The sequence below is a fragment of the Amblyomma mixtum genome, chromosome 5 (assembly GCF_055824585.1).
Source record: "Amblyomma mixtum isolate Tamu chromosome 5, ASM5582458v1, whole genome shotgun sequence".
NCBI lineage: Eukaryota > Metazoa > Arthropoda > Arachnida > Ixodida > Ixodidae > Amblyomma > Amblyomma mixtum.
In genome coordinates, this window is record NC_143016.1 from 56,014,350 (window position 1) to 56,034,239 (window position 19,890).

At 49.7% G+C, this 19,890-nt stretch overlaps 1 protein-coding gene across 1 annotated transcript in view; it reads left to right on the top strand.

Moving 5' to 3' along the window:
• The first annotated feature begins 15,456 nt into the window (after positions 1–15,456).
• Positions 15,457–19,890, top strand: part of LOC149342230 (sodium-coupled monocarboxylate transporter 1-like) — a 49,697-nt gene continuing 45,263 nt past the window's right edge. The window contains exon 1 of the mRNA XM_089542126.1: positions 15,457–16,183. The gene's annotated coding sequence lies outside the window, so the exon portion shown is untranslated. The remainder of the gene's footprint in view (positions 16,184–19,890) is intronic.

The window sequence follows — 19,890 nt, forward strand, 5'->3', positions numbered from 1 at the left end:
CATCTTCTAAATATCTCATATGTTGCGCGCCCACATTAAGAAAGTATTAAGTTTAATCAGTAAGGCATCATCAAAATGAAATACTTGATAAAATATTAAATTGTCTTTGGTATTACTGGAATCAGCGCCAAAGTAATAAAAAAACACCAAAGATGCTTTAAGTTATATTTAGTACTTTTTCTGCATCAGTAATTTGATACCGGTGACCTCCAAATCGCAAGGTGGGTTGCGAGGGCCCTTCTCCATTCTTCGTGAAAGGTTTGCGATCATTCCCAGTTTATTGCCAGCCTGTGCGGCTTACAATTGCACGCTCTAAAATCGCGGAACATGTAATATATTATCATCTGGTAGATTGTTATCATCTGTCATATCTTTTAGCCAAACCAGCACAGCTTCTGTAAACGTATTTCACAGGAAGCTAAAGTAGCTCTCTTTCTTCATGACTTCATTCCCATCTTGATTGCACACCTGAACAGGAGTACTGTTCCTTGATTATGAAGTGCCTCCACTCGGTGTTCTATCTAGTCTCGTCTAAATATTCATTTGCAGGTTCGGCTTCAAAACAGGACTCAAGGCTTCCAAACTGGCCGCATTCTGTTGGCCTCCGCTAATAGTCACTCGTCTTTTTTATGTGTTCTCTCTAGCGTAGTCCAAAGAATTGCCCCCTATTTTTTGTAGTTGATGTTCATGACCTGCGCTTCAGAATAACTTCGACCATCCGTCTTTTTACAGAGGTCTTTGCACCGTAGTGTCCTATAACTAATGCGCCTGACATTTGTGCTCTTCAAGATGACGAGCTTCGGGTACTGTTGTGGTTCGTCATGTCTCTCATGTATCGCAATACTGCTAAGGCTACTAATTTCTCACCGTTGTCCCCGTAACCATGCACATTGCGAGCCTGACTGAAAAATTATGAAGGATGTTATAGTTGCCACCAGCTCGTTTAAGTACCTTAGCAATCGCATCTCAACCGATTTATCACGGTCTTGCAGCGCGAACTACATAATTAATGCCTTAGCCGAGTTGTTGAGTACTTACCTACATTGTAACCTGCAACTGACACTTTCTTATATAAAATTACTGGCCAACTAAACCCTCCTGCGACCTTAGCTTGAAAATGTCAGTTTTTATCTTTGATACAAAGCAGTCTAACTTTACTTGAATTCGTTTTTAATCTGTTCATCTTTGTGCTTTTCGGTTCATCATTTCAGAATACTCGCACTACGCTATCATCTCAGCGTTTAAACAACAAGAGCAGCTCTTGCACCTCGCCACCGAAACTCCTGTCTGGGTATCCATCACCTTTTTTTTCATTCCTTCATCATCATCATCATCATCATCATCATCAGCCTTACTGCGCCCTCGCCAGGGCACAGGCATCTCCCATGTCTCTCCAATTAACCCTGTCCTTCGCCAGTTGCGGCCACCGTATTCCCGCAACCTTCTTAATCTCATTCGCCCACCTAAATTTCTGCCGTCCGCTGCTACGCTTGCCTTATCTTGGAATCCACTCCATTACGCTTAAAGGGGTGGAGACACCAAATTTATGGTTCGCGCGTTCTTAGTTTCAAACGCTTCTTATGGCTCCGGGTAGCATGATACACACTCAAATATTCATATATTCACAGTAAATAATTTATTATCGCATTTTTAGGTGAACGATTTTCGGTTTCGGTTTCGGAACGCCGAGTTGTACAGTGACGTCACAGAGGGGGAAGATCAACTACTTCGCCTGGTCACGTGGGCCCACAAAAGTTGTGACGCATCAACTGCTGCATCGTCTGCTTTCTCACACACGTGCTGACCAGCGCATGAAAAAAAAACAACGGCATGGCTATAGCAGCTCGATTCTGACGGATCTGATTCCAATGAGTGAGGACATCGACTTTTTTTTGATCACACGCTAATATGTGATCAAAAAAAATATCGCCTTCGCGAGTTCGCGTGAGGATGCGAAACACTTTGCAAAATGCCAGTGAGCATCGCTGCGCCGCTCTACCCAAGCTGCGCCCACAACCGGTGTCACACTTCGCCGCCGTGCAGCAGTACCTGAGCGCTGCTTGGGATGGTGTACAAATATCACAAGAAAAGACAAGATCGCCTTGTTATCAGAACTGCCAGCTATACTCGAGCAGCGACAAAGCATATACCTGCTTATGTTGGGAGCTTTCGGCAACGGCACCGCTCGCGGGCGCTCCGGGCGACGAGCTCTGCTGCTGCCTGGCTACCGTGGTCGTCGCTAGGCCTATAGCCTGTTTCGCAAGCGGCCGGCGCTTCGGAAGTCGCCTGCGCTATAATAAAAGGCCTACTTTTCACAAATAGCTTTAGTGTCAACAGCATCTTCTCACAATAAAATAATAGTATGGTCAATCTCTTCGACGCCTTCGGCAGCGGAGCTTGCGGGCGCCAGGCGAGCCGGACCGAACGTCGGGCCAGCGGCAGCTGAGAGGCGGTTGTGGCAAGAAATTTGCTCATATCACAGTTGTTACCTCTACCAGCAGCTCAAAACATTTCTTGTCCCATGGTTTATTATTTACGTCAAGAACACTCTTCAGCTCGCTTTTATGACGTCGGCAGACGGTATCCAGGCTGGCCGACCGGCCGGCAGGCTCGGCGTACTTCACGTCCGCACAAGAAAATACAAAACAGCCATGCTACCAGAAAGGATATGCTTCCTAGATTCGAGATACGACAGCATGACTGCTAAAAGTGGATCTTTCGGCAACGACACTGCCTGCGGCAACGCCGGGCGACGACCTGCGCGCTGGTCCCAGACTGCCCTAGTCGTCGCTAGGCCTAGCTGGTTTCGTATCGACTTCGCAGCTGAGGGCGCTTCGAGACTGGCCAGCGCCCAGAAACGTGCTCCGCTCGGCAACCCTTTACTGTGAACTCGCCCCATAATAAGAGATATGTTCGATTTCCACGACGTCTTCAGCAACGGAACTAGCAGACGGCAGGCGAACCGCACCAGGTAGCAGCAGCACAAAACCGGCTATGGGATGAAATTTGCTTGCTTCGCAGTCATCACTGCAGGAACTCGGTATTTGCCAACGATCGTCAGAAACGATGCATTTTTGATATTCATATATCCCAGGGTTTGCTATGCACGTGAACAAACAATACTATCGCGTTCTTCAGATGCCGGCGGTCGGCACGAAGACTGGCGCAGGCCGCCCGGCTCCAAGGAGTGCGCCCTATGTCATCATGACGCTGCCGCTCTCCGCGTTCGCATTGGCTGCCGCTTCCCGTCGTTGCGTTTGCCGCGAGCGGCCCGCCGTTGACATCTAGCAGGCCGGACGCAGGCGGCGAGCTGCAATCGGACGGTGCGACGCTGCTCGCAACGGCGCGCCGCAAACCGAGCGAGGGGCGGTTAGCAGCAAAAGCGGCTCGCTGGTGCGTCGACTGCACTCACGCGGCTGTGCCCCGCTCATCGTACGTCACTGTATTTTGATATGACGTCACTAAAACTTTAATTTTTCTTCCCACCTTGTGACGTCAGGGTTGATGGCGCTAGCGATGGCTCTAGATCGTGAGAGTGAGCATTTAGGTAATCTTTGGAACCGAATTAAAATATTTTTTAAGCGTTTGTTGTGTCCAACACTTGGTTGTCAGTGCCCTTGCATACATAGGAATCCCATAGCAGGCTTTTTATAGCTTCAAAATTTGGTGTCTCCACCCCTTTAAAGACAAGCGGTTATCTTGCCTTCGCATTACATGCCCCGCCCAAGCCCATTTCTTTCTCTCGATTTCGACTAGGATGTCACTGACCCACGTTTGTTCCCTCAGCCACTCCGCCCGCTTCAGATCTCTTAACGTTACGCCTATCATTTTTCTTTCCATAGCTCACTGCGTTGTCCTTAATTTAGGCTGAACCCTCTTCGTTATCTTCCACGTTTCTGGCCCATCGGTGAGTATCGGTAAGATACAACTTCTGTATACTTTTCTCTTGAGGGATATTGGTAAACTGCCATTCATGATATGAGAGAACCTGCCATATGCGCTCCACTCCATTCTTATTCTTCTAGTTATTTCCCTCTCATGATCTGGATCAGCGGCCACTACCTGCCCTAAGTAGACTTATTTCCTTATCACTTCCAGCACCTCGCTGCCAGTTGTGAACTCCTGTTCCCTTGTGAGACTGTTGAACATTACTTTGGTTTGGTTTGGTTTGGTTTATGTGGTTTAACGTCCCGAAGCAACTCAGGCTATGATAGACGCCGTAGTGAAGGGCTCCGGAAATTTCGACCACCTGGGGTTCTTTAACGTGCACTGACGTCGCACAGAACACGGGCCTCTATAATTTCGCCTCCATCGAAATTCCACCTCTCCGGCCGGTGTCGAACCCGCGTCTTTCGGGTCAGAACATTACTTTGGTTTTCTGCATGTTAATTTAAGGCCTACAGTTCTGCTCTGCCTGTCTAACTCATTGGCAGGGTCTTTATATTTTTCAATCTTTTTAGGTTGCCCTGAACTAATAAATGTCTAACTCATTGATCACGATTTGCAGCTCATCTCCTGAGTGACCTAGCTAGGCAATGCCGTCAGCGAATCGCAAATTACTATCTTCACAAGATCGGCATCGAAAGTAACCCAAATTGCGTACAGTGCCACACTCCAGAGACTATTGGACACCTTCTTTGCGAGTGCCCGAACTATACTGCTGAAAGAACATTGGAGGCGACCGTGAAACAACTGGACTCTCGCCCTCTCTCTGAGGAAACTCTTCTGGGCGCCAGGGCGAGACGTTCTGATTGGTGGCGTGTGATAAAGGCCGTGCTCAACATTTTGTGTGAAACAAGCCTGGATACTCGTCTATGACCGCCTGTGCACTACCTACATCGTTAATGACATGTGTCGTTGTTTGTGTTGCAGACACCAGTTTTATGTGCGTCTACTAACCGCGATGCGAGTGCCAGCCAGTGTTGTGTGCGTGTGCGTGTGCGTGTGTGTGTGTGTGTGTGTGTGTGTGTGTGTGTGTGTGTGTGTGTGTGTGTGTGTGTGTGTGTGTGTGTGTGTGTGTGTGTGTGTGTGTGGGCATCACCCGTGAAACTCATTGTATTATGCCATCATCAACCTTCATTCGCACTTTCCTTTTCCTCCCCTTCCCTTTCTCCTGTGTGGAGTAGCAGGCCAGGGCTATGTCACCACCGGCCGACCTCTCCACCTTTTCCTCATTAAAATTCCTTTCCCTTTCTCTTAGGTATTCGTCATTAACTCTTATCCCCAACTGTTCCCAATCCAGGCCTCGGGATCCCTCCTGTAAACAGGCGGTGAATATCGTTGGCTAGATCGTGACTCCCTGCCTGGAACCCTTCCTTATTGGAATTTTATTGCGGACTTTATGAAGTGGTAGCCGTGCAGTCGTTAGAGCTTTTTCACTTAAGACCCTGATTCCCTTCCTACACTCTGATTTCATTCTTACTGCTTTACAACTAACTTTTACAAGTAGGCAGTGCATAGAACACCTCTCACAGACCGTTCTGTCAGCAGGGTCGGACCACAAATCCTCACAAGTGCGTGCAGAAATCATCCTTCGTGTGTGCCACCCGAACCTGGAATGGCTTCCCCAGCCACACGGATGTAATCCGCCAGTTTCAAAGCTGTCCCGAGGATGCCTACTCACCTGCGTAACTGCAACCTGGCAATCATCAATAACCGGCGCGCGCGCGCACTGCGCACGCGCACGCGCACTGCGCACGCGCACGCGCACACGCACGCGCACACGCACGCGCACACGCACAAACTGAAAAGTTCAATTATGCTCAGGGGAGGTTGAAGTGTTCAGATGCTAACATCAGAATTACTGCCGAATAAAAACGACAGGAATACTAAGATGCGCTCATGATTTCTGGTATCCGTCACATTTATTCTCTATTGATGGAAGTAGAAGAAGTAAGTTGTCGCGGTTGTGACTGAAAGAAGGATGAAAAGGGAATTGTACGGGCCTGCCGACTGGCTCGCGCTGAGCCAGAACCGCTGCCACGTGCAGATAGAGGAGAATTGAAAGATATGAGAGGAAACAGACAAAGAGACGCGCGTCGCAACAACCACGTCCGTCGAAGCGAAAACGGCGGCTGCAACAGATACCCCCCAAGCCGCCCCTCTCAATTATTCTCCAAGCACAAAACATTCAAGATCGTTCTGGGAATGTGCACAACGCGAAACAGCTGTGCAACATGGAGTGATCGGCACTGAAAAATGCGGTTCTCGTGGCAAAAGGAATTGTGGCTTGGATTTCTGTGCGTGATATTTTACAACTTATCTTAAACTCGGAGCGAATGTCAGCTAAAAGCCCTACGCCACGTGTATACACGTACTAATCGTTTTCATGCCAATTTTAAATGCATAGGAGAACAAACTAAATACGCAGCTTCCCTCCCGTCCCCTTTCACATTTTTCTTCTTTGATAGAACAATAAAAAAATGACTACCAGCCGAGCAGGGGACTCGGTTGGTTGGTTTATGGGGTTTAACGCCGCAAAGGGACTCACACCATGTTCGGTTTCCGACCTAATGTGTCTGCACAAGACATCCTTTTACAGATTCATCACGAGGTTCTCGAACCCTTAGAGCACCTAGCCAACGACAAAATAGTCCTAGCATTTTATCTCAAGGGTGCGTTTGACAATGTTAAACACGGCGTCATATTAAAACATCCTAGCGAGACCAACTGTGGTCCTCGTACATTCAATTGCACCAAACATTTCTTAGCAGACCACTTGGCCTACATAAGTATACAAGAGACCGAGTACGGCTTGTTGGAGATGGGAACGCGGGGCACACCACAAGGCGGTGTGTTCTCCCTGCTTCTCTTTAACATTGCTATGATGCATCGCCCGGCACAGCTGGCGGGTGTCGGCAGTGTTCAGCGTGCGCTGTACGCCGATGACATCACCACCTGGGCCACTACGGGAAGCACAGGAAAAAACGCGGCGTCTGGTGGTGTGGCGGGTGTGCTCCGCATGAGCTCCCGCGAACTTGATCGACAACGGAAAATATTGAAGGCGGAGGACTCTGAGACTTCAAGAGCCGTTTGCCGGAGCAACGGAGCTTCGAAGGGATACAAGTTTTTGATGGTAGGCCCGTTTTCATGATTTTATCGCCATTTCTGTGCGGCCTCGTAGGAGCCGAGCGCTAAGCCTAGCGTTCGACCAACCATCGCAACGTGGTCGGGGACTCCCCGACGCACGCAAGATACCGGAGCTGGCCGAGGTGGCAATTGATGAGAAGGAACGAGAGGAGGATTGCGTCGAGATGACGGCGCCAGAAGATGAAGCAGAAAAGTCAGGTTTTCAAACCGGCAGGTTTAAACGAGAAGGCAAAAGGTATATACCGGATGAAGATGGCGGCAACAGAAATGCGCAGCAGCAACCTAGCCTAGGAAAATTCAAGCCCAAACTAGGGAAGAAGCTGGCGGAGAAAGCGGTGGAAAAGAAAATAATAGACCTACCAAAAGACGCTATAAAGCTGCTCCTCAGACCGAGCGGCGGCATAACGGCGACGTGGGGGAACGTGGAAGAATTTGAAGTTGCGAACGCGCTAGCGCAAGAAGCAGGGGTGGATCCGAAGGTGCTTATGAAGGAAGACGTGGTCTCGATAAACATGACACAACAAACCATCTTCGTTGCATCAGCAAGCGAGGACAGGGCTGTGAAGTACCAAGACGCCAAGAAACTGACAATCAGAGGGAAGACGGTGAAAGTAAACAACCATGCACCGATGCCGGACGGCGCGGGCAAGGGAGTCATACACGGAATTCCTATGACCATGAGTATGGAGCTAATCAGGGAAACATTGGACTGTGACGCGAACCCGCCGATATTGGGCGTACGGAGACTCGGGGACTCCGGCTCCCTGCTGATTCTCTTCGAGGGAAGCGAGGTGCCTTGGCGGGTGAAGTGTCTGGGATCTTTCAAGAAATGCTGGTTCTACAAGAAGAAGCTAGAAGTGTGCGTGACATGCGGCCTACTGGGACACAGAGCTGATGTATGCCCAGACCCGAAAAAACTGAAGTGCCGAGGCTGCGGCAAGGAGAATCCGGAGCAGGGACACACGTGCATCCCCGTATGCCAGCTGTGCGGGGGAGCCCACATGCTGGGCGACAGCAAGTGTAGGAAGATGTATAGGAAGCCGGTCGTGGCGACGAAAGACGCAACTAGACGAGAAGATGGGAAAGACGGAGCAGCGCAGGCCAAGGACGGGCCCAAGGGAAGGTCCAGATCCGGGACGCCCTCGAGATCCGAGCCCGGGCGAGACTCACGGACAAGAAGGAGTTCCCGAGCCTGCCGTCCAGGGAGGACCCGAGACTACCCAAGACGGGGCCCGAGGAAACGGTAAGCTTCGCGAGCAAGGTCACCCAGGCTAACCCAGAAACAGTAGCGCTGAGGAAGGAAAATGCAGAGTTGAAGGCGAAGATAGGGAAACAAGAGGCAGAATTAAAGAGGCAAGGAACGGAAATTGCAGAGCTGAGGAAAAGGATAGCAGAATTAGTAAACAATAAGCCGAGGTCGGTGGCGCCTCCCACGCAAGCGGCAGCGCGAAAATTGCCGGAGGCGAAACCGGAGATAGAAGAAGCAGACGAGAAAATGGATACGGAGGTGGTTAGACCCTCTTCGATAAAGCGAAAGGCGCCCGAGACCGACCCCCTTGTGACGCTGGAGAGGAAGCTAACGAGTAAATTTGGAAGCAACATTGATAGGCTGGAAACGCAGATGCAGGAAGTGAATGTAAGGTTAAACGCTCTAGGGGACATTAAGGGTTCAATGGACAAGATCCTAGCGGCATTAAACGGCCTCACTGAGAGGATGGCGAATACGGAGAGTGTAGTTTTTTCCAACAATGGACAGGAATCAAAGTAAGAAAGAGAACGCCACCATTTGGCAATGGAATTGCCGAGGGTACCGACGGCAGCGAGCGCTATTACAGCACCACGTGCAACATGTAGAAGACAAACCAATTGCTATAGCGCTGCAGAAAACTGGGGGAAATCAGGTAAAACTGGCCGGATACCAAAGTTTCTATAGCGATAGGGGTGAAAAATGCAGGGTGGCCACGCTGGTGAAAAGGAATATAGCAACCCTAGAGCACGAAGTGAGTACGGGGGACATAGAAGCGGTAATGCTAGAAATGATTACGGGACGCAAGAGAGCAAAAAGCATATTTCTGCTTAACATCTACAGCAACCCGAAGCAGAAGAAAATGAAATTCGGAACGATATTTAGAAAAGCCATCAAACTGGCCGGCCAGAGCCCGTTGGTGATCGTGGGGGACTTTAACGCGGCACACCAGGAATGGGGGTACGCGAGGCAAGATCCGAAGGGCAGACATCTCCTTGAGGAGTCCCAAAATCTCGGACTTACCTTGCATACCGACCCATGTGCGCCCACTAGAGTAGGTAGCAGTGTAAGTAGAGGCACCGCGCCGGACCTCACCTTCAGTAAAAATGCAGGCAGGGTAGAATGGGCAAACACCAGAGAAAATCTGGGTAGTGACCACTTCATCGTAGCTACGAAGCTGGGAGAAGGAATCAAGCTACGGAAACTCAAACAGGCGAGAATAGTGGAATGGGACAAATTCCGGGAGATTCGCAGAAGCCACAAAGCTAAGGAAATTGGAGACATAGGAGACTGGACAAAACAGCTGAGGGAAGATGCCAGGCACGCGGAAGCAGTAGCTGAAGGGGAAGATGCACCGGAGATAATGGATAGCAAGCTAATGAGCATGTGGAAGGAGAAGGAAAGGCTCGAGAAGAGACTCAAGTCTCAAAAATGGAACCGAAATTTAAGGCGTTCGTTAGCCAGACACACCAAGGAAATGGAAACGTATGCTATTAAACTAAACGAGCAAAATTGGTACGCCAGGTGCGACGAAATGGAAAGGGGCATGAGCCTAGCAAAGACGTGGAATATATTGCGGCATCTCCTCGACCCGGGAAAATCTAAACAGGCAGCGAGCGCTAACCAAGTGAAAGCGAGACACGCTTTCCAGGGGGCGGACAAACAGCTGATGGACAGGCTCAGGGACATTTACATAGGGGACGCGACAGAAGTACGACAGGCAGAATATGGAGGAGCGGAAAATGAAGATCTAGACGCGGGCATTACGGTAGCGGAGATCAGAGCAGCTATCGCTGAGCTAAAAAATCGCTCGGCCCCTGGCCCGGATAAAATATCCAATGTCATGCTCAGGAATCTAGACAACGACTCGATAGATGCAATTGCGCGGTACATGAACAAAGTATGGACGGAAGGTAAATTGCCAGAGGAATGGAAGCAGGCAGAGGTTGTTCTCATCCCCAAGCCGGGAAAAGAACCAAAATTGGAAAACCTAAGACCGAAAACCTAAGAACGTCTTGCGTGGGGAAACTCATGGAGCACGTAGTGCAAACGAGGTTAACGAGATACATGGAAGATGGAAACCTATGGCCGCACGAGATGGTGGGCTTTAGACCTAAGCTCAGCACGCAGGATGTAATGCTCAGACTCAAACATGACATTGTAGACAAGAAAGGATTAGATGCCAAGGTGATCCTAGGTCTTGACCTCACGAAGGCCTTCGACAACGTCCGACACGAGGCGGTGCTCAGAGGTCTGGAGGAGGTAAACGTGGGCAAGAGAACATACGACTACATCAAGGACTTTCTCCAAGGGAGGAAGGCGGTGATTAAATTCCACGACGCAGAGTCCCCCGGCATAAGGCTGGGCAGCAAAGGTACCCCGCAAGGCGCCGTACTGTCCCCGTTCTTATTCAACATAGCGATGAGAGGTCTCCCGGCCATGCTGAACAAGATCCCTGATCTAAAATTCAGCATGTACGCGGACGACATAAATATGTGGATGAATAACGGAAGCGACGCGGAAATTGAGTGGAGTCTTCAAAGGGCAGCAGACGTAGTGGTGAAGTACGCGGCCGAAAGAGGCCTGGCGTGCTCACCGCAGAAGTCGGAGCTCTTCGTGTACAATAGCAACAGCAGGAACAAGAGAGACGTAGAAATTATAGTGGTGGTGGGAGGCCTGGAGGTGCCCAGGGTCGAGGAAATGAGGATCCTAGGCATGTTTATCAACAAGAAAGGCAACAACACCAATACCATAAAGAAATTAGCCACATATGCAGACCAAGTGGTAGGCATATTCAGGAGGGTAGCGGTAAAAGGGCGAGGACTAAAAGAAAGGAATCTCCTGAGAATGTCGCAGGCGTACGTAATAAGTCGAATCTGCTACGCGACGCCGTACCTAAACATGAACAAGGCAGAAATAGAGAAGGTAGATAGAATATTGAGGAAATGCGCCAAGCGAGCTCTGGGACTTCCGATATCTACGTCGACGGAGCGGCTTGAAAAAATGGGGGTACACAACAGATGGGTTGAGCTGGCAGAGGGGGTGAGGATATCCCAATTAGAACGGCTCGGCCAGTCTGAAACGGGCAGGACAATACTCGAATGGGTAGGAATCCGACCAGAAAGTAGCACGCACAAGATGGTAAACATCCCGGCAGGAATCAGGGCCAAGATATGCGTCCCACCTATGCCGCGGAACATGCACCCCGTGTATAACAAGGAAAGGCGAGAACATAGGGCTAAGGCCTACGAGAGGAAGATGAAGGAGCGACCGGCAGACCAGGTGGCGTACGTAGACGCGGCGTGCGGACAGCACGGGGCGGCTGTATCCGCTGTGGTCGACGGGGCAGGAGTACCAACGGTAGCGGCTTCGAGCCGCACGAGAGATGCCAATGCGGCGGAAGAGTTGGCGATAGCGCTCGCTTGCGTCGGTACCAAGGCCACGACGATTTTAAGTGACAGCAAAACTGCAGTAAGAAACTTCGCGAAAGGAAGAATCTCGGAAGAGGCCAAACACGTCCTCGAGGCGAGGCCGATAGAACGTAACATAGAGATAATATGGATCCCAGCGCATGAGTCTATTGCAGGAAATGAGGCTGCACACGAGCTTGCCCGAGCTCTCTATCACCGGGCGGCCGCAGAGCAGCCCTCCCGCATAGACATGAAAGATAGCCTAATTTCATACCACGAGATCACGGAACATTATAAGCTGAGCAGGAGGGTCTATCCGCCGCCCGACCGTTCCCTCGCAAAAGAGGAGGCAATTGCGTGGAGAAGATTGCAAGGGGGGAATCATATAAGCCCCTTCTGGGTATACATAACAATCTCCAAAGAGGAGAAAGACCAATATTGTATAACGTGCGGGGAGAGGGGCACTCTCGACCATGTCATATGGGAATGTGCTGGAAGCCCGGGCGCCGAGCAAAAGATAGAAGATAGAGAAGCCTGGGAGACCTTGCTGCGGAGCGAGGACCCCGCTAAGCAGCAACAAGCCATCCGCCTGGCGGCTGAGGCCGTGAAGAGACAATGTGTCTTCACCAGACCTTAGTTTGCGAGGCTCCTAAGTAGGGCTCCCTTAGGCCTGCGTGCCGGGGGGTCCAAAAAGGAGTCTCATTTCGGTGGAAATAAACGTTTTGATGATGATGATACGGGAAGCACAGGATAGATGGAGGAATGCCTGCAAGCAGCGGCGAGCATAGTTGACCACTATACCACGTACTGCGGCCTCGAATGCTCCCCGTCCAATTCTGAATTTGTGCATATTCGGTCTTCTCCGAAATGCCCAATTTCCGCTCAGCTTTCTCTCGCCCAACCGTGAAGCGAAGGAGCTTCGAATACTTGGTCTCTTCATTTATCCACATCGTAAGGCAGAACAACTCTTGCCACACTTCGCAATGTCGGCGACCAGGTGGGCCGAATGGTTCGCCGCGTTTCCAACAAGCGAGGAGGGGGAGGAGGAGGATGTAGAAGAGGAAAGGCAGGGAGGTTAACCGAAAGAATAGTCGGCTTACTACCCTACGCGGGGGGAAAGTAGTGAGGGGATAAAAAAAGAAAAAGAAAGGAGAGTAACAGGAAATTGAAGTCACTCTAAAACGTCACTGTTCGTTAAAGTCACAGCCTATCCTGCAGGCCAGAAGTTCTCAAGAAGCGGAGCAGTGCTTTTTTTAGGTCTCCTCCGCCGACGACCGCAGCGGCCAAGGGCCGAGAATCTTCATTTCCGTGAGTGGGCGTGGATCTAGGCGATCCAGTGCACGGCTGAGAGACTGCGCTGAGGAGGGTTGCGAAGTAAAGATGCGATGCGGCTAGCGCATGCCTGCGTAACTAGGCGAGTACTGCACTCGATTCCCTACCTCCGCTTACGGAAACATGACGAAGATTGCTTGGAGGTTGTAGTCCGCAAATGGAGGTTGTAGCCCTCGACCTCCCGATCTCCACTTCCAACGCGCGACTCCTCGCATTGGGGGTGGTGAACACCTATCGAGAACTTTGCGAGGCGCATCTCGTTAACCAATACACGCGTCTCGCCCAAACCGTGTCCGGTCGCCGCCTCTTGGACCGGTTCCATATCAAACATGATCACCATGTCATGGAAAGGGTTCGAGTGCCCGAACTGTGGAGACTCGCCCTTTACGTTCGACCCCTTTCGACTAAGGTGAACAAGGAGGACCATAATGGCCGGTGCCAGGCGCAGGCGGATGCCCTGCACCGCCACTATGGCTCAAAGAAACACGTCTTTTCGTCGACATTGCAGGTCCCAACCACTCCAGCGGGGAATGGTACACGGCTGCAGTCATACACGAGGGAAAACAGGTGGACGCCCGCTCATTCAGAGCGCCAAAGTCAACGCATGCGGAGGAGGTGGCGATCACCCTCGCAGCCTCCCGTCCCGACTCTAGATTCATCGTCACAGACTCTCACGAAGCCTGTCGTAACTTTGAGTTCGGTTGAATCACCGCTCACCAAATTCTTCACCACAGTACTCGCGACGGCGATCCAACTCATCGCTCAATCATACGGGTCCCCGGCCACCCACGCCAGGTAACGAAGCCGCCCATGAGGCAGCCCGCGCACTCAGTCACCGGGCACCAGGCGTCCCTTGGGAGGACTTTAAACCAGATCACAGCCCTCTTGTTTCTTCTAAAGACATTACTGAGCACAATCGTTCCGAACGCCGGCGCTACCCGGTTCCTATGAAGGGAGTAGGTAAAGCTGGCGAACGAACTCTCCTCAGACTCTTTACAAACACCCTGGTGTGCCCGGCGGTTCTCAAGCACTTTAATCCTTCTTTTGACGGCCTCTGCTCATTCTGTGGGCCGCTGCCCCTACCCTAGAGGACTGGGAGGCGGCCTTGCTCGGCCGGCAGGAACTATCGGTCCAACAGGCTCTGGTTCGGCGGACCTGCGCAGCGGTCATGACCAACGGGATCCTGGAATGAGGTACTCCGCCTAGTACCTATTGTAACGGGCAAGACCCACTAGGGGCAATAATTCCCCGAGCACCTCTCTGTAAAATATCAAATAAATGGTTTTCACCACTACCACCAGGCTATGAGAGACGCCTTAGTGCAGGGCTCCGGAAATTTCGACCACCTAGGGTTCTTTAACGTTCACTGACATCGCACAGTACTCGGGCCTCTAGAATTTCGCGTCCTTCGAAATTCGATCGCCGCGGCCGGTGTCGAACCCGCGTCTTTTGGGTCAGAACATTACTTAGGTGTTCCGCATGTTAATTTAAGGCCTACAGTTCTGCTCTGCCTGTCTAACTCATTGGCAAGGTCTTATTATTTTTCAATATTTTTAGGTTGCCCTGACCTAATATGTTTCTAACTCATTGATCACAATTTGCAGCTCATCTCCTGAGTGCCTTAACAAGGCAATGTCATCAGCGAATGGAAAATTACTTAGTTATTCTTCATTAACTCTTATCCCCAACTGTTCCCAATCCAGGCCTCGGTACCCCTCCTGTAAACAGGCGGTGAATATCATTGGCGAGATCGTATATGTCTAGTACATGTCTCACATGTCGGTGGAAACCGGAACCGCGTCGTAAGGGAAGGGATAAAGGATGCCGTAGTGGAGGGCATCGGAATAATTTCGACCACCTGGGGATTTTTAACGTGCACTGACATCGCACAGCACACGGGCGCCTTTTGCGTTTCGCCTAGATCGAAACGCGGCCGCGTTTGAGCCCGGGAACTCCAGCTCAGTAGCCGAGCGCTCTAACCACTGAGCAACCGCGGGAGGTCGTTTCAAAGACGCGCCGAAAATTTCTAAGCGAACGATGCAGTGATAACGAAACTCCATTACAGCGGCGGCTGAATTGCAGGTCACCTTTCTTGCTGTGCAGTGGCGTAATGTGCTAATTGAAGATTCAAAGAATTAAGATCTGAATTTATTGGTACAACGGTATCACTGATGGGGTTGTCGAGGAGTAGGTTTTATGTAGAAGAAGAGCTGCTGTCTTGCTGTGTGCACTCCAGCAGTACTTTCCGCATCTTTGTCGTGCGATGTCAGCTTTTCACTCTCTAATGAGTAAAGGAGAGTGATGGCGTCGTCTTTTCGATGCATCTGACCTTTTCTGGAGCACGTGGGACGATGGTGAAATATAGTAGTCTTTCTTTAAAATACTCTTCAGATGACGTTGCAGAAAGACACCACGTCTAAAACGCGGTACGTTATATTTTTTTAACGTACTCGCGCTCACGGCGACCGGCGTTCAAGGATACTTCATGAATTACTTCGGAGACAAGAGAGGCGGTACCAGCGCGTGTAGTCGGACGACGCGTTGAACTTGAATAGCTGTTGATTTATAACAAGCTGTGTATTCTTCATTTTTTCTTATATAAACACCATCCATCCTCTGCCTAAGGCAACGATTTAGTCGCAGACAATGGAAAGGCACCAAAGAAGGCCCCGCGCGCTTCACATGGCAACCTGCGGCTGAGGTGCCCGATTGGCTCGCGTACCCGCGTACGTCAAGATCTTCGCCGCGCTCTCTCACGAGACGAACTGCGATGACATTTGCCTGCGAGATTTGCCTCTTTAGGCATTCCTTCTGCAGGCGTTCACGTGAGTGACGGAGTGACGAGCAAATGTCAGCTCTCGCGCGGCGTGCTTACGAAGGGCAAAGCTGCGCCGGGAACTGACGATTTCGTGACGTACGTCAGTCTCTAAAATACTTCCCCAAGAGAGGCTGGGTGACATGCGTGCGGACTTTGTAATGCACCGGTTGCCGGGTCGAGAGCGGAAGTAACTTTTAGAGTCGCTCTGCGCGCCTTTACTACGCCCGAGCATTTCCGCTGGTCAGTGTGGTCGGGAACTTCCTGGAGTGACGGAATCTTTCCTTGTTGGTAAGGTCTTGTGCGCGTTCGTGCTTGTGTGCGTGTGATTGGTAGATGGCTAGAGTTGCATGCTTGTTCACTGAATTCTGCCGCTTTGTTCGTCAGCCGCCGCGGTGGCTCAGTGGTTATGGTGCTCGGCTGCTGACTCGAAAGACGCGGGTTCGATCCCGGCCGTAGTGGTCGAATTTCTATGGAGGCGAAATTCTAGAGGACCGTGTACTATGCGATGTCGGAGCACGTTAAAGAACCCCAGGGGGTCGAAATTTCTGGAGCCCTTCAGTACGGCGTCTCTCATAGCCTGAGTCGCTTTGGGACGTTAAACTCCATAAACCGAACCAAGCCATCTTTGTTCGTCATGTCGTACTTCATATAGCTGCCCCGCATTAATAAGACGGGTCTGGCATCTTGTATATTTATTTTTTGCTCCCAGTGGCTACTCTCGCCCGAGGACTTCCGTGCCGTCATTGGAGTACTATTCTGAGTGCAAATAGATGGTCCAAATATACGTCTTCCCGGCAACTGCGACTCAAAGAGCGGGTGAATTGAATATACGCGTGCGCCTGAAGTATAGTGCATGTTTCTAACCTTTCCTCGATATTGCAGCTAGACGAGAACGGTTCATCGGCACTTTATGTTTTGGTACGTTTCTGAAAACGGCCGGGTAACTGACAGCGAAGGTCATTAAAGGCTGCGGCCTTAGAACATGTTTGCCATAGATTACAACTTAATATTCACCGATGTATCCTCTAGTTTTCTGAGCTTTTACCACTGGGCAAGTTCCTCGCAGCTGTGAGAAGTCGATGAGGCTTACGCATGAAGCGATGTCTGTATGCGAATGGATAGCTATAATCAGCCCACAGTGGGATTCGATTTCACATATCCTCGATCATTCGAACACCGCAAGGTCCACACTATTTTTACAATCCGCTCAGAAGAGTACAAGATGCCTCCGTTGAAGACTGAGGGAAAACGAATGACAAGAAACCGAATCCAGACAATGCGATGTACCGCAAATTCTGGTAGCTCCAGATCAAAGCTCGATTACTGGGGTGAAGTGTTTGAAAGGGTACTAGACATAAGGCTCGTATTATTCTGACGTCACCGAAGTACGACGAATTCCTGGAAGTAATGAGGCGGACGGATGTAGGTGCGAAGAAGCACAGTTAGAGCGTTGAGCTACTGTGACACAAAGAAAACTAGAACGTCGAAGATATAGCAAAGCTCTGCGAGGCTGCTAATCTCACGAAGAGACGGAATAAACCGCCTTAACCACATTGGCTACCTAGACGAGAAAATGAAAACATGAGCAACAAAGTGAACGAAGTTGCTCGGCAGTCCACTAGCCTTGAGTTTAGAGCGGAATCAGTGTAGGCACAGCACAGGCTGCCCGCCACTAAAGGTAAACACTAGGGATAACTGTCCTGTTTATTCGTCAAAGGAACCGCGAAGATAGGTTTGCGCAGAATGAGTCCCTGAAAAGTGAAATAACTTCTGTGTTCATCCAAGAAAGTCGAAAAAGACGCAAAGAATTACGGTTAAAAAATAAGCTATGGGTCAGAGACTAGTTTTAAGCATGCTTGGCATAGAAATGAAAAAAGTTGTGCCTAAATTAGCAGTAAAATCCATAAAAGTGGAAAAACGTCTGCCGAAATTAGCTGCCATTTACCAACGTTCTCTGTTGCCGAACTTAGTTCTTATAAAGCATGGCATTTATACAAACTGTATACATTTATACTAGCTGCATAAAGGTCAAATGTTTCCGTTTATACCCGAAAAGCAGATCATATCTGCAAAGCACAGCAGAACGCGCACTTCCCAACTTATTTATGTTACCAAAGTCAAGTTGTCAGCTGCCAAGGAGGAAGAAACTTTCTCAAGGATCAGTCACCTTGAAGCAATCTCTGCCGGACGAACAACTTAAACTGCAAGACGTGCATCGCTACTTTAGTAGGCAATGGTATTATTCTGAACTGCATTGTCAAGTTACTATAACATGCTTGAATATCTGTGCTCTCTTTTGTTGTTCGTATCTATTTAGAAATTAGTGAAATTTGAAATTTTAATTTCACTTAAATCTTGTTTTTCTCTATACATTCAATCAGTTTCTTTTTTTTTTCAAATTTACACAGTACAGGTGCCAGTAACGACGCAGTACTGGAAGCTCATACAGTTTATCCCACTTTTTCGCTGGCAGGGCTTAACGGGGTTAAATTAGGCTTGTAAGGCAAAATGCACGAAGCGCCGAGCATTGATATTTTAAGAAAAGAGAGAGCAACAGGCAACAGGCAGCGTTCCAGCAGCCAGAGAACGCGAGGCACTTCGACGCCTTCACTTTCATGCGCCACCTGACAACACCAGGTGGCGCTACCGCCTCCTGAATACTAAAGAGTTCCAGTGACTTTACTGAATACTAAATAAAAGGTGGGAGTGCAGCGGTGGCTGGACATGAACTGTGGGCGGTACAAGCAGTAGGAGTATGATGAGTCTGAGGACAGAATGGCTAAGGTAGGAATATTACTTGGGAGGGGGGCAGCAAGGCATCCTATGCTATTTTAACCATGTGTTCTTTTTGTCGAAAAATGGGCTTCAGCCTGTTTTCCCGGCTGCAATACGTGCAGTACCGCTATCCGCCCGTCCTCGACAAAGCACCATGATTCCACACAACACTACCCCAACCTAGAGACTGAAGCACAGCACCAAGCGAAAGTGCCGGCTCGGGCCCGGATAGCACGGCCATCTTTGTTTATGTTGTGCAGCGTTGCCAGACATGTAACTTAACGTAATGTAATGTAACTGTAACGCCCAAAGTTGCAGGTTCGATCTCGGCCATTACAGCCGCATTCGAAGAAAGTTTAAAAGTTTAACCGTCCTTGTGCTGAGATTATGGGATATGTTAAACAGTTCTAGTCGGCCGAAATTAGTATCGCGCCCTGAACCACTTCGTGCCTCATAGCCCATAGTGTTAGTTTGATATCTAAAAATCTATGAAAATATCAAAAATGGTATACAAAAGGATAAATTGTTTACAAGTAAATTGTGCGAAAGCGTCTTTCGTGATAAGCAAACAAATGTCCTGAGGCAGTGAAATTCAGCAATGTGTAAGCAGATTTTTTTTCTATGGCTATAACGCTGTGTGGCGTTTTGCAGGATAGTGCGCTTTCTAAGTTTCACATGAGAATTTACAAACTAAGTAACAAAAAGTTCCTCGCACATTGAGAAACTTTTCGCCACTTTGCCCTTAGACAACAGCTAATGCTGTAGAACGTTTTTTTAACCACTCATCTGGGCAGTTTTTCATTTTGTTTCTTGTAGTGACAAGGATAAAAAAATGACAGAGAATTTTCGCCTAAATTTTACAAATGTAAAAGAATAGAATCGTGTGAACGTTGGCTTGTCTTGTTACTTTACTCTTGGCTTGTCATGCTGTTTTTCTTGTCGTAAATGGTGGGATTTTGGCGTAGTTAAACCGAGTAGGACGAGCGAAAGCAATTCAGGCAACACCGCCTCAAAGGCAACTGCATGTAAAGACAAAGCACGAGCAGGGCACGTCCATCACCGCCGCGTGGTGGCTAGCTTGATACCGACGCCGATGGCTTTCGCGCGTTCGGGAACGGGGACGGCGGAGCGCGCCGGCGACACGGTGTGGGCGGTAGTGTCGGCCAAGCGGGAGCGCTAGGAGTGTAAACGATGTTGTGGGACGGCGGCGCCGTCGGCAG